The following is a 17,139-nucleotide window of genomic DNA, read 5'->3' on the forward strand; positions in this document are numbered from 1 at the left end:
ATAACTCACAAATCACAATCAAATGGGCCACCTCTATAACCCACCCCCAAAAAAGCACCAATTAAAAAAAATTGTTAGCATGTATGTTAGCATTTTTGTTTAAGTGAATAAAAATGGAAAGATAAGCTTCTCACCTGTCTGATTCTAGGAATGTTCTTACAATAAATGCTTTCAAGATGTATATCTAAGAGTAATAGAATAGGAAACAGGAACACTGTTGAATAAAACAGAAGCACCTGCAAAATCTATGTAGTTATATATTTAGAAGGGGGGAGAAAATCTCCAACTATTCATGCTTTCATCAATGTGCCAGTGAATTTTATCTTTTAACTTTGGGGGCTTAGTATCTATAATATTTGCACTTTTCAATGTTCTCTGAATAAAGAAAAACAATTTGATGATGTTTCTGAATCTTTGTTCCATTTTGCTTAAGCAATCCTCTCACACTGAACATATTTACAAACACTAAAATATTTTCCTTTTTTCTGCTATTAAAGAATGTAGACTTTCTTCACTCTGTCTCCAAAGTCATTGTTATTTAAAGAAAGATTAGACTCAGGAAAGAGATTCTCTAAATAATATGTAGGGGATTTGGAAATTAAAACCATTCCAATTGTATGTTGGTATAGAGTAGATGGATGCACATTCTCTGGGCATGTAACCTGTTTCACATACAGACTATATTGAAGATACCTTCACCAAGGTGACATTAATAGAAAGTATTACATCATTTGATAAATGCTTATTATAAATAAGTTTGAGGAAAGAGTTGTCCAGGAAAAAGATAACTTGTAAATGCTAAGGATTTAAATATTATGGGAAACAGTATTTCAGAGATGAATCAGAGTTTTGCTAAACCTCAAGACATAAGTTGGCTATATTCTTTTAAAAAAACATATGGTAACTATATATAACACAAAATTTCCCATTTTAACCACATATATGTGTACAATTCAGTGTTCATTAAATTCTAAATTTTGTGCTACCATCACCACCATCCATTACCAAAACTTTTTAATCACCTGAAAAAGAAACTCTGTACTCATTAAGCAATAACTCTATTCAACCCTCCCTACACCCCAGCCTTTGGTAACCCCTCCCAGCCCTTTGAAACCTATAATCTACTTTCTGATTCTGTAAATTTGCCTATTTTAATTATTTCCTATCAGTGAAATCATACAATATTTGTTTTTTTGTACTTAATTCAGTCAACATGACTTCAAGTTTCATCCATGTTGTTGCATGTATTAGAACTTCACTACTTTTTTATCTGAATAATATTCCATTGTACTATATATATATATATATACCACATTTTGTTTATTCATTCATCTGTTGATGGACATTTGGGTTGCTTCTACCTTTTGGCTTTTGTGAATAATGCTGCTACGTACATTGATGTACAAATATCTGTTTGAGTCCCTGTTTTCAATTCTATTGGGTACATACCTAGCAGTGGAATTGCTGGGTCATATGGTAATTTTCTGTTTAACTTTGTGAGGAATCGCCAAACTATTTTCCATAGTTACACAATACTAAGGGCTATCCAGTTCAACTGAATGACCCAGAGAGATGTCATTTGATTATCTAAAGATCCCACCAAAATGATTCATTTCAATTTCTAAAGCTTCCTTGAAGTAACTGCTCTGTATTTTGGAGAAAATTACTCTTCCTATGAACGTCTTAGCCATTAATTGGTGTTATGTATTTGAATATCCACGAAACTGCCCACAACTTATATTTCCATCTTGATAGTATTTCAAATTATTTTCTTGTGAAGCAAAGAAAATAAGGATCAGGAATTAGGAATGAAATTTTGAAATTTACCTTTTTATTACTGCTTCTATGTGGTTCTTCCTTTCTACTTGCTTGAGGAGAAATATCGGTCTAAGTGGAGAAACTATCAAATTGCTCAGGGAAAGATAGCTCGTGGATTCAGAGAACATGCTTGCTAGACTATATCTTTGTTCACTGCATTAGTATTAGCATGTGCTGAAAGAGACTACTATCTTTACTGGTAAATTTTATGGACCCTTGAACTAATTCTCTGAACTCCCACTTAAGGATCATAATTATTATTATGAACTTTTTATTAGAGTAGTTGTAGGTTTACAGAAAAATCATGCGTAAAATACATAGTGTGCCCATATACTAACCTATTATTAACACCTTGCATCGGTGTGGTAAATTGTTACAACTGATGAAAGAATATTTTAAAAATAACTTTATTTCAAATTCAAAAAAATAACTTTATTTCAAATTCATAAAAAGGGGAATGAGTGTAGCTCAGTGGATGAGAACCTGCTTCACATGTACGAGGTCCCAGGTTCAATCTCTAGTACCTCCTAAAAATAAAAATAAAAAATAAAATAACAAAAAATTCAGCTCAACAAATTTTGGAAACATTACTTCTAAAAAGTTCTTTCTAGGCACTTTCATCTTATCTAATTCCAACTACTAATTCAGTTGTTTCAATAATGTTCAGAAAGATACAAAGATGAACACAGATTACTTAAATGACATAGTTAAGGTCTCCTTATTAATGGAAAAAATGAAGAAAAAAATGCTTACATTATATTTGTATCTCACAAAACCAAACTCCGTATTCTTTTTTTTTTACCTTTAGCATTAATATAGTACCAACTTTGCTTTTACTACAAAAACATTCCAATGTTGTTGTTAATTATAATCCCTAAATTACATTAGTTATATTTTTCCCATATATCACATTTTTAGAAAAGATTTATTTTATTTATTTATTCCCCCCCCCCATTCCCTGCTGTTGTGCTTGCTGCCTGCTCTCTGTGTCCATTCACTGTGTGTTCTTCTGTGTCTGCTTGTCTTCTTTTCTCATCTTCTCTTTAGGAGGCATTGGGAACCGATCCTGGTACCTCCAACGAGGGAGAAAGGCACTCAGTTGCTTGAACCACCTCAGCTCCCTGGTTTGTTGTGTCTCTGATTATCTTTCTTGTGTGTCTCTTTTTTGTTCTGTCGTCATGTTGTGCCAGCTCTCCATGCAGGCCAGCTCTCCATGTGGCCAGCTTGCCTTCTCCAGGAGGCCCTGGGAATCAAACCCAGGACCTCCCATATGATATGAGCCACATCCACTCGCCACATTCTTAACATCCTGTAGTGGAAAAACATTCCTGTATTTATATTATTAACCACAATGCTCATCTACTTCCAGATGAAAGAATAGTTTTATAATTTAAGATTATATTCCATGGTTTACATTAGGGTTCACTATATTGTACAATCCTATAGTTCTTTTTTAAATTAGATTATTTTAATACAAAAAAGAAAGAAAATAGTCTTTTTAGAATGATGAGAAAGTTATTTTACATATTTCATTCTTAGTACCATCGCTTAAATGATGTGATAGCATTTTCTTTAAATAAAAAAAGATATAGACAGATATACAAAAACACTAGAGTTTCTGCTTTACATAACAATTAATTGGACTAAAAGGTCAGGTATTCCAAATAAATAAACCATAAGTGTAACCTATAATAATGCTTGGCACATAGTAGGTGCTCAATAAATTTTTTTAAATAAAAAGGAACAGTCCTGTTTATCAACAAAGTCTGCTTCCTAAATTAGACCACAAATAGCATATAACAACTCATCTTCATCACAAATGATTTTTAAAGTGTTTCCCAAACACTGAACATTTCAATGCAATGCTTTCTGATAGGCAGGTGTGTAGTAAATATCATTAATTATTCAAATATGTACAAACATCATGTTCTTATTTCTGATTTCTGCTTTATGTTTTCCAAAATAAAATTTGGGAGAATATTATCAAAACAACATTTGTACAATTTGGCAGAGTTCTATGAAGCCTCACCCCTACTCCTGTGACTGTCACCTTATGTGGAAATAAGGTCTTTGCAGATATGATTAGTTGAGGAAGGCCAAACTGGATTAGGGTGGGCCCAAAACCAATAGGACTGGGATTCTTACAAGAGGAAGAGAATTTTGAAACACAGAAAGAGAGGAAACAGCCATGTGATGGAGGCAGTTTGGAGTGCCGCATACACAAGCCAAGGAATGCCAGACATTGCTGGCCTCCACCAAAGCTAGAAGAGGAAGGAAGGATTCTCCCCTACAGGTTCAGGAGGAGCACGGCCCTGCCTACACTTCGATTTCCTATTACTAGTCTCCAGAACAGTGAGACAATAAATTTCTTGTTTTAAGTCTCCTAGTTTGTGCTTACTTTGTTAAGGCAGCTCTAGGAAGCTAAAATATTGCCCCCCAAATGCTCTTTTAGGTGTCCTCTTTTCTTTAATGAAAGTTTCCAAAGTTTTTTCTTTTGTTTTTGTTTTTTATAAATAAAACCCAATTATGCATGTGACTACAACCATTAAACTCAACAAAGCCCAGTCCAATGACTCTGGACACACCTAGAGTAACAATCAGTCCATTTTCAAACTTATTCAGAGCCATTCTTAGTTGAAACAGTCATTGCTCATCTACCCAGGAGAACTGGTCCAATTTGTATTGAGACTTTATGATAGAAGAGTTATTTCAAAATTCTAGGCAAATCAAAATTTTGTAAATGAAATTCCATCTTAATGAACACTTTCTAGATAAACCCTTGGGTTCAGTAAAGAAAATAATTACCTTTTAACTTAATTGTTTTAAAAAAATCTAGGCTTTCAGAAGCTTAAAGAGAAATATTCTGGTACATTTTCTCCCAGTACTTAGAAGTCTACATTACTATTAGGAGGAATATACGGCATCTCTTTGGAAACTCCCGCAACATGAGAACAGGTGGATGTTGGAATGTGGCCACACATTATAATAGATAGATTGTGGATGCAATCAAACAAAGAGCTGAGTTGGAAACATGTCAGTGAAGTGAAGCCTTCCTGGTGCTATTTTAAAAAAATAGCTAGTGCTAACATTGGTCAAATTGTGCGGTATTCTCTCTACCATTCTGCTGCAGAAATGAAAGACTCACAACAAAACTCAAATGCAGGGAGGACTCCATTGGGTTTATTTCTCTTGCTTATATATCAAGTATTTTGGATTTGGCCAAGGGCTGTGGCTAAGTTAAATTTCCCAAGGATGTTTTGTCTTGGAACAAGAAACCTTGTCTCTAGACTGACATCTTATCTAACAGCAGAAAGGGCAAGAGGAAGCCGTTTTCAAATCTCAAGTGAAAAGAGATAGCTTGTGCAGAGATAAGCAAGGACAGAGCTGTTTTTGCTCTGAAGCAAGAACAGATGAGCTTTAATAAATCATTTAGCCATGCCCTTGCTGAGGTGGTGGAACTAGTCCCCACACCATTCTACTACACTTTGTGGTTCTTTCTTCTCTTGCCTCCTGGTCCCAGATATTGAATAGCCTTTCATCAGGACCATGGGACACAGGAACCATCTGAATGCTGGCCCTTCCTGTGCCTGTGAAGCAAACTTGCCCAGAAGGCTCAGGTCCTTCAAACCAACCTGGGTCTATGTTCCATTCTGTCTCAACCAGCTGTCAGGTGGGGAAATAGATATTTCCTGGGAAAGTATTAATTGCCTTCATGGTATATTTGCACATTAACAGGATATTCTCGATTGTGTATTACAAAGGAATAAAATTCTAGTTAATAGATTTGAAAAACAACGGGTTACAGCCAACTCAACTTTGGCTGTACCCACAAGGTGGTTCAAGAGAAAGTTCCTCCTGCCATGTTTTCTCACCATGTCAAGCCTACCCCTCTTGCTTATTCCTCCTTATATGCCCAGTTTGGCCACACTGCTTCCCCTGACTTTCTTAGCATTTTATTTTCCTGGCTTTGTTATATGAGCTTCATCTTTTATCTCATAGTGAAAACAGTGACTGTGTATGCTCTTCTAGTAAAAATGGCATATTTTAACTTACATCGAATTAAAAAAAGCATTGTTGCACATGGAAATATTATGCCTGGTCAATATTAATGAAAGTATGGAAATTTTTTTTTAAAAGATTTATTTATTTATTAATTTCTCTCCCCTTCTCCCCACCCCCCACCCGGGTTGTCTGTTCTTTGTGTCTATTCGCTGCATCTTCTTTGTCCGCTTCTGTTGTTGTCAGCGGCACGGGAATCTGTGTTTCTTTTTGTTGCGTCATCTTGTTGTGTCAGCTCTCCGTGTGTGCAGCACCATTCCTGGGCAGGCTGCACTTTCTTTCGCGCTGGGTGACTCTCCTTACGGGGTGCACTCCTTGAGCATGGGGCTCCCCTACGCGGGGGACACCCCTGCGTGGCACGGCACTCCTTGCGCGCATCAGCACTGCGCATGGGCCAGCTCCACACGGGCGAAGGAGGCCCGGGGTTTGAACCGTGGACCTCCCATGTGGTAGATGGACGTCCTAACCACTGGGCCAATTCTGCCACCCTATAAGTATGGAAATTTAATCATAAGAGTTCCAATGAAAAGGATGAACTAGCTAGTGCATCTGTCCTACTTTTCTGCCAAACATCATGCTTTTGGGGAACACATGGAAGAGACAAACCCAAACTTTAGTTTCTGGGGGAGCTGCAAGCCATTAATACTTCACAGAAACTATGTTATAGATGCTGATAAATCTGGAGCGTACTGACTGTGAGCTTTCCAAGTCTGCCTGCTGATGTCACTTTTAAATGAGTCTCTCTCCTGCACTGTAACCATAACTATCCTCTCTGACTCAGAAGCCTCTGAAAAAGTTCTTCCATATTCATTCAAACACTTATTCATTCACTCATTCATTCAATAAATATTTATTGTCTAAGCTGCTGACATTTGTAAATGTAGATGTTAGAGATACAAAAATGTGTAAGGCAAGGTTGTGGCTCTCACAAAAGCTTACGGCTTCATGAACCAGACACTTAGGTAGATAATTATAAAACAAAGCAAAACTGCAATATTAGGGATATGCAAAGGAACCAAGCAAGCATGGAGAGGGTCAACCTACCTCAGCCTGGGTTGGGAGAGCATTAGAGAAGAATATTTGGAGGAGATGCCTGAGCTGAGCCGTGGAGGAAGTACATAGCAAGAGGCTGCTGATGCTCTGCAAGGGCAGGGGGCATTTTCGTCTCTCCTACCACGCTCTTCCTAGCGCCTGTTATATAACCTGGCACATACCAGCCCCCAGTAAAGATTTGAATAAACTCTCAAAAAGATCCTGAAGTACAAGACACTTGTCCCCAGAATCATAAAAAGGATGAACTTTAATTTTAAGAAGTGATCTGAGGAAGCGGCTTGGCGCAATGGATAGGGTGTCCACCTACCACATGGGAGGTCCGTGGTTCAAACCCTGGGCCTCCTTGACCCGTGTGGAGCTGGCCCACGCGCAGTGCTGATGCGCGCAGGGAGTGCCGTGCCACGCAGGGGTGTCCCCCGCGTAGGGGAGCCCCACGCGCAAGGAGTGTGCCCCATAAGGAGAGCCACCCAGTGTGAAAGAAAGTGCAGCCTGCCCAGGAATGGCATCGCACACACAGAGAGCTGACGCAACAAGATGATGCAACAAAAAGAAACACAGATTCCTGTGCCGCTGACAACACAGATTACAGACAACGGGGGGGGGGGGGGGGGGCGGGAGAAATAGATAAAATAAATAAATCCTTAAAAAAAAAAGAAAGAAGTGATCTGAGCATACCTTTTGTTTATGCTTCCCACATTAGATCTGCAGAAATGACAGAGATGTTATTTTTATTTAAAAATCTACCTGTAATCCAAAATGAGAAGGGGAAACCCCGTGTGGACTCCAATGAAGTCAGATGGGACTGAAGAAGGGAGCTGTCGCTAAGGTCCCATCTGGAGAGCTCTGCCATGGGGTAGCAGAGGCATCAGGGTGCCTGCCCGGAGGAGGTGGGGCAGAAGCAGAAGGGTGGTTGCTCTCACCGCAAACTCCAGAGGCAGCTCCCACTCCCTGCAACCCCTGCCCTTCCTCAAGAGAGTTGGGCAAAGAGAAAGAGCAGACAGTTAGAGCACGTCAACCATAAATCTGGGTGCACCATCAAGAATCACCAAACATTTGAGGAAAGCCAATGCTACTAAAGGGAACTGGTAAACGCAACTAGAGAAAAACTTCCACCTGAGGAAACAGAGCTAATACAAGAATGGAAATATGAAATTTTTTAAAGTATAATTAACATTCCCAGAATGAGAAACACAAGTTACATGTTCCTCTATGAAACAAGAACAGGTAGAATTGAAATATTTAACTGTTAGAGGAAGAGGGATCTTAATGGATGGGAAAATGTATTTAGTCTAGAATGAAAAAAATCCTAAGAGCCATTTAGTGAACTAGAATATCAAACCAAGCAATCTTTCCTGACCATACCATAGAGAACCAAGGAATGATTTAGAGTGACACTATATTGTATATTTTACCATGTTTGAATATTCTGAATTCTCAAAAATCAATCATTTTTGTTTATGCTGGAAATTTTCAATTAAGTAAAACATTTAACTAGAACAGGTTTCCCAAACATTTTTTTTTTTGGCTGCAGGATTTTTTATTTAAAGGACTCTTCAGTGGCAGCTCTATATACATGCCTACAGCTATCCTATTTATTAACTCTGTGCAAATTAGAAAAAGATTCCTCAACCTGTATCTATAGCTGCGAAACTAACTACCCCCAAATTGAGTGATTTGAAATAACCAATTTATTTGCTCATGATTCTGTATATTGGTAATTTGAGCTGATCCTAATTGCTGGGTGGATCTTCTGCTGGTCTTGTCTAAGGTTAAAGATGACCCTGCAGGTATCAAAGGTGGCTAAATGATCTAGGATGGCCTCATTCACATGTCTGAAATAGCTACTGGCTGTCAGAGGGCCACTTGTCTCCAGAAGGCAAGCCTGGACTGCTTGACACAGAGACTGGATTCCAAAAGAACCCAGATAGAAAGAAGTCTCAAGGAGCCCTGCTAGCATTAATGCTTGATATTGTTACTTTATGCAGAGTCCACATGGGAGGAGATTCCAAAGGGCATGGAAATAGTGTAGGCATGATTCATCAGGAACTACTACTGGACCACAGTGCTTTTTTTCTAGAGACATGCTACTTCCATTTCTCAGAGAAGTGCTGCAACAGCCTGCTTTTATTCAAATGAGACGCTTTCCTGTAACTTTCTGGGAAATCATCAGATAATATATACAAACAGATAATATATACAAATCTATGATATGACTGGCATCCTGTGGGATTATGAAGCACACAGTTATACAACCATACTGATTGGCCCTGCTAACGTCTGCTTTGATTGAAGAGCTCACTTTGCACACTTGTTCCTTGCTAACCCTCCTAAAGATAGTGCCAAAGATGCCAAGATTTTGTGGAACATAGTTCAAAAACCACTGAATTAAATACTTGTAAGAGGGAAGTATATGTGCCTCAAGTGATATGGCCTCTGCCTACGATATACTGATCCCTGGGGCCTCCTGGTGATGCAGCAAGCCAATGCCTGTGGGTGAGCCAAGTGCCTGCACAGTGAGCCAAGTGCCCATGTGGTGAGTTGAGTGGCCACGCGAGTGCCCATATGGCGAGCCAAGTGCCCATGTGGCCAGCTGAGTGCCCGTGTGGTGAGCCGAGTGCCCGTCCAGTAAGCTGAGTGCCTGTGTGGTGAGCTGAGTGCCTGCACGAATGCCCACGTGGTGAGCCAAGTGCCGTGCGGTAAGCCGAATGCCCGTGTGAGATCCTGTGTGGTAAGCCAATGCCCATGCTGCAAGCCAGTGCCCGTGTGGCAACCTGAGTGCCCACGCAGCAAACCCAGTGCCGCGTGGAGAGCCAGTGCCTACAGAAGTGAGCCACACAGCAAGATGATGATGCAACAAAAGAGACACGCAGGAACTGAGGTGGCGCAATTGAAAGGGAAGTTCCCTCCACATCAGAGGTCCCCAGGATCGAATCCCGGTGAATCCTAGAGGAGAAAGACAAGAAGAGGAGACAAAAGAGAAATAGAACAGATCACACAGCGAATGGACACAGACAGCAAAAACAGCAGGGCGGGGGAAAATAAATAAATATTCTTAAAAAAATAGAAGAGTTTATTGAGAAAAAAAACCACTCGTAAGACAGGTATAAGACTATTTAAGGTCATTTCTGACTGCTTTAAAATTGCTGACCACCTCCCCCATCCCCACATTGTGCTGTTGCTTTGCTACAGCAGAAAACATGTTCCACATAGAGGAGAAGCTCTCCATTTGTCCAAGGCGACAAAACTAACACCGTAATAATTGTTGAACCATAGCGAGTGACAGTACCACAGCCTTAAAGGAGTCATCTAGTTGAACCACCAGGCTAGACGATTGATAAGACCCCTTCCTCTCTTATATTAGATGATTTTGTGTTTTACATCATTCTTTTCAGGCACAGACACCACAGGCCATGACATAATCGAGACAACACAGGTTCTGTAGGATTTAAACATTTGCTTTGTTAATTTTCTTATGCAATAAGAAAGTTGTACTAGGGCCAATTACACCAGCTCACACTGCATCCCACGCTTCCCTAGGACTTTACAGGTGCCAACACGGGAGGTGATTGAGCACGGGCACCCACCCCACCACCCAGTGGGCCAGTGGGAGTGCAGACCACCCTTCCTCCTTCCAGCACACATTCACGTACGTACCACTTCAGCACCAAGCTTCCCTTCTGGGAATTGTTCGCCCTTTGCACCTCCAAGGCTGCCTATCCTGTTTGTTTTCATCTGATTGCACTGGTACCAGTCACTGGAGGCCAGATTGTAGGATTTCCTAAGGAGAGCATCCACCTAGGGAGGGCTCAGCTTATGCTATTCCAAGGGCTCTATGTCAAAATTAAAGTCACAGACTGGCTTCTGTTTTCAAGTGTGCCTCACTTGTGGTAAAATGAACTTTGTAATTTCACTGCCTCTCCTTTCTTGATTAACCAGAAAGTAATTCCCAATTTTTTAATATATTTTTTCACCAGCTTAAATATTTATTAAGCTGGTAGTTAAAGTTAAGCTAAAATTGCTATAGCTTAAATAAACAGCACAAACACTTCCAGGCATAAATAAAACTCAAGCACTATAAACTACTACAAGTAAAACAAGAATGTGCCATAGACATATGGCTCTGCTGCTGGGTGAAACCTTACAGCCAGTGCAAAGGCCGCAAACTTTTTTTTAAGGTGCTTTACCACTCAATCTATGTATTATTTGGCAGATCAAGGCAGCGTCTCTCCGATTTTCATTCAGTATGTCATCATGATTCTAAATAGCTGTTTCCACAGAGTCTAAATTATACTATGTTTCAGCAAACATCCTTGGCTTCTGCAATAAAAAAATTAGTTCTGGGCACCAAAATTGTGCAAGGTGACTTTTTGTTCCAAGTTCTGCAAAGATGAAGTTATAATTTTACAGCCCAGTGGCCAGAACCAAAGTACTAAATTTGGAAGGAGACACTGGACCACCAATTATGTGCCCTATAATAAAAAAAGTTGGGTGTAGGTCAATGGGAAGCATATCTAAAGGCAATGATGATGTAGATTAGTTTCTAAAACTAAAATCTCAGGATGTACGGGAGCTAGTAAATGGCTGTTTACACTCATGGGGGCTTACATTCATGCTATCTAAGCCAAGCACAGTGCTTGTCATCATATGCATATATGTGTATATATATTTTTGTTTATATATATATATATATATATACATACACACACACACACATACTCAATTTCACTTATCCTCACACAATCAATAAGGGAAATATCATTCCGAAATAACAGAGGGAAAAACCGAGATCAGAGAATGTTAAGTTCAATGGAGTGTCAACACCTACTCTCCAGTTCAGTGGTTTCACCCAGGACAACTAACAAGGAAGTGATGATGGACAACTCCCATACCAAGGAACCTAACAATTTACAACTGCAAGCAAGAGAGTCCCATCCATCAGCCCTAATGGATTGCAGCCCTCTCTCAATTAAAGGTGAAGTGGACATCACCATCCCAGAATCCTCAGGATTGGGGAATGAACTATGGACTAAAGTAGACTTAGTGGTATTCTACTATAGACTTATTGTGATTATAGCAATGGAAGAAATTGTATCACTGATGTGGAGGCAGTGGCCACTGGAGTTTCTGTGGGCAAGGAGAGGGAAAAGCAGGTGTAATGAGGGGGCATTTTCAGGACTTGGGAATTGCCTGAATGACGTTGCAACAACAGATACAGGCCATTATACATCTTGCCATAACCTACATAATTGGGTGGGAGAGAGTGTAAACTACAATGTAAATTTTAATCCATGCTTAGTGGCAATGCTCCAAAATGTGTTCATCAATTGCAATGAATGTACCACACTGATGAAGGATGTTGTTAATGTGGGAAAGTGTGGGAGGGTAGAGAGTGGGGCATATGGGAATCCTGTATATTTTTAATGTAACATTTGTGTAATCTAAGTATCTTTTAAAAAATAAAAAATAAAAAACAAAGAATGTTAAGTACAGCTGAGTAATGCCTAGATCTAATTCTAGAACTTTATAGCATACCCTAATATATTGTTATTATAGGAATAGGATAAGGGAGTTCTTTTCAAGAATGTCCAAGCAATGTTAATAGGTATACTTGAAATAAAAAAATGGTTCTGAGGTCAACGAAATTTGCTTAAGCTAGCTTGAAAAGTTAAGTAATTTCCTTATAACTGAAGAAATATTCAAATTTTAATATGGTAATGTGAACTGAGAATCTCTGAGAGGGGCAAATAAAAAGCAGAATTTCCAAAATTTATTTAGACATTATAGGGGAAAATGTCATTAGAGGAACCACTAGAGATGTGAAGCTACTTTTACCACCAAAGTGTAGAAGGAACCTCAAAAAAAGGCTGACATCAGAAAATACCCCAGTAGGTAAGAGCAATGGCCATATCAACTGGGAGTCAAATTTATGTTTGACTTCAAGATTAATTAGTGCACTAAAATATAAATTTTGAACCCCTTTCTGTCTTCTTCATTATTCTCTCCATTAATAGTAGGCTGATAGAAATTTGATTAATGTAATATTTAATGTTTAAATTATAATAAACAATCATAATTTAAATAATTATATTTATTTGTCCATTAATACAGATTAAAAAGTATATCAACTATTTAATTTCTTAGCAGAATACCTAAACACATACCTCCCCCAAAACCCAGACACGTATTTTCTATTTAAAACTTCACACCTTGATCATGTTCATGTTGCAATTCATATAATTGACTGCTCTTTAATATTCGAATAAAATAACTGATAACATTTTCACACAAGTAAGGGAAGCAGAAAAAAGAATCATTGTCCATGCCTGCAAACAAGTCATGTTGAACTTCTACAACCATCCCTTCAGCCTCAGATCTAGGAAGAACTGGGAGGAATGACATAGAGAACTGATCTTTATTAAATAGTTTTGTTGTATGACACTAACAAATATTAAATCTACAGGTTTCCCTTGGTATTTTCCTAGTGATGCCAACCATGAAAAAGCTATTTTAACATTAGACACGAGAAAAATAGAAAGGAGCTGACCTCAGTTAAGAAAAGGATCTAAAAAAAAAACTATTTTTCTTTTAGGAAATATTAAAATATAAACAAATGAATGTTCCATTGCTTTGCAATATGCATTTTATAAACCAATGATTGGCATGTATTAAAACTGAAGTTTTGGGTAGTGGATGTGACTCAACTGATAGAGCGTCTGCCTACCACATAGGAGGTCCAGGGTTCAAACCCAGGGCCTCCTGACCTGTGTGGTGAGCTGGCCCACGCTCAGTGTTGATGTGCGCAAGGATGCTGTGTTACACAGGGGTGTCCCCTGCATAGGGGAGCCCCACACGTAGGAGCGCACCTCGCAAGGAGAGCTGCCCCACATGAAAAAAGAGCAGCTTGCCCAGGAGTGGCACCACACACACACATGGAGAGCTGACGCAGCAAGATGATGCAACAAAAAGAGACACAGATTCCCGGTGCCACCAAGAATTCAAGCGGACGCAGAAGAACACACAGCGAATGGACTCAAGAGAGCAGACAATGGGGGCGGGGGGTGGGGGGAAGGGGAGAGAAATAAATAAAATAAATCTTTAAAAAAAAAACTGAAGTTCCATAATGACATTCTAGTATATGTAATTCTACAGACGTTCTTGACTATGTCCTAGGAGTCTATCTTAAGGGAGAGTAATTATCTTATCTATTATGTGTCTATTTCCAGGGAAAAACTGGAGATTCTGTACATGCTCAACAGTAGAGTGACTTAAGTTATGGTATTAATATATTCATACAATGTAATAAGTCATGCAAACTATATTTATGAAGAATTTTATTAATATAGGAAATGCTCAAAATGTGTAAAATTCTTGTATACTATAAGCTCAACTACTTAAGCTTAGAAATGTATGGAACTATGTAATATATATAAATGTATGAACTCATATTTTAAAAACTGGAAGAGAATATTTGGAAGGATTTTCTTCCATTACTCACATTTTCTATATTATCTATCTATCTATCTATGTATCGATATAGATATTTTTTGGAATTAGAAAAGTATTCATGAAAGAGACAGTCATGAAAATTTTTATATGTAAGTTGGTATGGCAGTTTGAGATTATTTATGAATTCCAAAAAGAGAAAGATTATATTTATATACTAATCTATTTCTCTGGGTGTGATACTCCTTGATTGTATTAAATTTAGTTGAGGGGTCTTTGATTAGATTACCTGTTAAGATTACAGTTGTTGATTTTTGTTTTTGTTTTTTTAGTCTGGTACATTTGTTACAATTGATGAACACATTTTGGAGCATTGCCACTAAGCACGAATTATAGTTTACATTGTAGTTTACACTCTCTCCTGCACAATTTTGTAATTTACAAGGTATACAATGGCCTGTATCTGTCTTTGCAATGTTATTCAGGATGATTCTCAAGTCCCAAAAATGGCCCTATATTACACCTGTTTTTCCCTCTCCCTCCCCCCAGAATCTCCAGTGGCCACTTCCTCCACACCAATGACAACAATTCTTCCATATCTATAATCGAATCACAATAAGCCTATAGTAGAATAACAGTAAGTCTACTCTAGTCCATCATGCATTCCCCAATCCTGAGGATTCTGGACAGTGATGCCCACTCCTCCTCAAATTGAGAGGGGGCTTAGGTCCCATGGGACAGATGGATGGGACTATCTTGCTTGCAGTTGCAGACTCTCTTTGTCCCTTGGGATGTTTCTTGTTAGTTGTCCTGGGTGAGTCCAGTGAATTGCAAGTCTATTGAGATCCAGGGTCCAATTGGCACATGGAGAGCTGAAAGAGTTAAGTCTCTTGGGCATATACCTGTCAACTCTAGTACTAACTATAGGTTCAAATAGAAGGGGTAGAAGAGCCATGTGTAGGGAAACCATAGCCGAGTCCAACTCGGTCACACTGGGGAGCATAAATTCCAAAGTAGGGCCTACTGGCGGGGCACCAAACTCCTGAGCCGTCTGCCCTGCCTGTAGTGTCTGGATGTCTCCAGAGTCCTCAGGAGTCCTGCTATTTGAGGCAATTTTACTGTGGCAGTCAATGAGATCCTGCTGAGACGTGCATAAGTGCAACCTCTGGAATGACCTCATGGCTCACTTTGAAGACTAAGATTAGATCTTTTTAATTGAACTATGTCAGTAAGGCCTGACTCAGGCTGAGTCCTCCACCCATTTGCCGGTTCTGATATAAATGGACACTCACTCAAGAAGACACACCAGAAGAGAGAGCTTTTTGATTCAGCCCTGTGACAAAAAGAAGAAAGCTCAGGGAAGCAGATTTGGCCCAGTGGATAGGGCATCTGTGTACCACATGGGAGGTCCGTGGTTCAAACACTGGGCCTCCTTGACCCATGTGGATCTGGCCCACGTGCCGTGCTGATGTGTGCAAGAAGTGCCGTGCCATGCAGGGGTGTCCCCCGCATAGGGGAGCCCCACACGCAAGGAGTGCGCCCCATAAGGAGAGCTGCCCAGTGCAAAGGAAAGTTCAGCCTGCCCAAGAATGGCTCTGCACACACGGAGAGCTGACACAACAAGATGATGCAACAAAAAGTAACAGAGATTCCCGTGCTGCTGACAATAACAGAAGCGGACAAAGAAGACACAGCAAATAGACACAGAGAACAGACAATGGGGCGGGGATAAATAAAATAAAATCTTAAAAAAAAAAAAGAAGTAGAAAGCTCAGTTAAAACCCTGGGGAAAGACGAACCATTTTTGCCTAATAGCTTACAGCTGATCTTGGGAAGAGAGCAGAGACTCATACAGGAGACCCAGAAAGAAACAAGCCCTTTGCTAGCAGAAAGAGGACTTCACTTAAGCATGAAGCCTCAAGAGGAAAAGGAAGCCCTGCATGGAAGACAGAGACCAGCCAGAGATCGGCAGCCATCTTGTTTCAACACCTGACAACTGACATTGGTGGGAAAGCAACCTTGAGTTGGACTTTTTATGGCCTTGTAACTGTAAGCTTTTACCCCAAATAAATACCTTTTATAAAAGCCAACAGATTTCTGGTACTTTGTATCAGCAACCCTTTGGCAACTAATATAGTTGGTAAAGTCATTAGATATTATTCATAATTCTTTTGCTTATGTAAATATTTAGTTAAATCACATGACTACAATAACAAGTGCAACTGATGTAACAGGCTAGAGAGACAGGAGGGAGCTCAGCCAGGCTGATGTTGGGGGTGGGCGGGTAGCTGGTCACACAAGGCCTTGCAGGCACTAGTAAGGATTTTGGCTTGTATGCTGAGTGGAAAGGAGCCCCTGGAAAGGTTGTTACTTACCAGTGACCTAATCTGACTTACATTTTAAAAGGATCACTCTAGTTGCTATGTAGAGAGCAAAGCTGGAAACAGGAAGACCTGTTAGAAGTCTACTGCAATGAGCCAGATAACAGAAATAGTGGCTTGGAACAAAACGTCAAGGATGGAGTTGCTGTGAAGTGGTCAAATTCTGGATCCATAGTCAAAGTAGAGTCAACAGGATTTGCCGAAAGATCGATATGGGCTATAAGAAAAAGAGCATCAAGGTTTTTGGCCTCAACAACTAGAAGAATAGAATTGGCATTTGCTGGAAGAATGGAATTGTTGTTTCTTCAAAATTCAGTTAAATGCTTTTGAAATACTGGATAAGGACTAAGTGGCTGAAAGCAATACCTGTTAAATTATTAGTGGA

At 39.4% G+C, this 17,139-nt stretch overlaps 1 long non-coding RNA gene across 1 annotated transcript in view; it reads right to left on the reverse strand.

Annotated features, from left to right (window-relative positions):
- Positions 1-2,209: 2,209 nt before the first annotated feature.
- Positions 2,210-17,139, reverse strand: part of LOC131278557 (uncharacterized) — a 28,337-nt gene continuing 13,407 nt past the window's right edge. The window contains exon 2 of the long non-coding RNA XR_009185926.2: positions 2,210-3,127. This is a non-coding gene — a long non-coding RNA (uncharacterized lncRNA). The remainder of the gene's footprint in view (positions 3,128-17,139) is intronic.

This window comes from Dasypus novemcinctus, chromosome 5 (genome assembly GCF_030445035.2).
Source record: "Dasypus novemcinctus isolate mDasNov1 chromosome 5, mDasNov1.1.hap2, whole genome shotgun sequence".
Classification (NCBI taxonomy): Eukaryota; Metazoa; Chordata; class Mammalia; order Cingulata; family Dasypodidae; genus Dasypus; species Dasypus novemcinctus.